Raw genomic sequence first — 1,321 nt, forward strand, 5'->3', positions numbered from 1 at the left:
TCCTAAATAGTTAGTTGTATTGAACAGATTTTCTTGAAAGCAAAATATAGGTACAGTATCTACAAAATTTAGCTGTTATGTCTATATTTCTATTGCTAAACAAGTATAGGTGTCACACCTAACCAGATTCAGCTGGACATTCTAGGTGAAAAATATAGCTAAACATGACAGACTATCTAGCTGCGTTTTCTGGCTGAAGTGCCTATAATCTTTTCTAGCTAATAGGCCGATATATTTTTAGGTATTATGACGCAAAAATACGGATATCAATTATATATATAAATATTTAAATCTTTATTTATGTATTAGATACATACATGATTTAATAATTAAAAACTGCCAATTTAAAATAACAAGTTATAATCAGTACATATCAATATATAAAATCGGGCGCATCGAAAAGAAATGATAAACAAACATTTTTTGAGGTTATACGTGCACTGATCAAAGAATACTCACTTTACTTCGAAAGCTTCAATATAAGTCTGAAGTTTCCAGCTAATCAAAACATCTCTTATTTCCGTCATTGGTTCCATTATTGGTGTTGCATTACTGTTTATATTATTCATTTTTTAACTCTCAAATGCCACACGACACGAGGCACGAGCTTCTTGTATTTACGGAAAGGTCGGGCGTTAGTGTTGTACGTACTAATGCAAGGCGGTAATTTTGAAAATGCATTTCAATTTATAGGCATAAAACTGACGTTACAATTATTTTAGGTTAGAATTTTTAGCTGTAAGAGCAAACTAATTATAGGACATATGTTGTTTCATCCTGATTGCTAGAATGTTTAGCAAATGAGGATAGAATTATCTCCCAAATTTTCTGTCTGCAGGAGACCGAAGAAATGTAACAAAATTATGTAATTATTCAACAAAAAGTAGCATAGAATACCAACTTTAGAAAAAAGTGGACATCTCTGTGCCAATTTCTAGATAAATGTCAATTCTAGTAAATGCGGTAAGACACAAAATATGAAGAAATAACTTATTAAAAGTAATCAAATAAATTTTTTAATCAATTTTGCACACAATCCGAATTAAAATACATAAATCATTTTAAGATAAGAAAAAAAAAATGCAGATAATAATGAATTATACAACAAAAAGTAGCATAGCATAATGTTTTTGAATTAATTTCCTTCTCCATAAAATGAGTAAACATAACATTTCATTCAGAACATATATTCCTTTACATTTTATAGGAAAAAATAAATGTTTAAATAAGTTACATTTATTTAAAGAGCAACGAATTGCGTTCAAAGTCATAGGGGAAATGCAAAATGTCCATTAGTAATTTTTTGTATTAAAAAAAAATT

This window comes from Belonocnema kinseyi, chromosome 5, assembly GCF_010883055.1.
Source record: "Belonocnema kinseyi isolate 2016_QV_RU_SX_M_011 chromosome 5, B_treatae_v1, whole genome shotgun sequence".
Taxonomy (NCBI): domain Eukaryota; kingdom Metazoa; phylum Arthropoda; class Insecta; order Hymenoptera; family Cynipidae; genus Belonocnema; species Belonocnema kinseyi.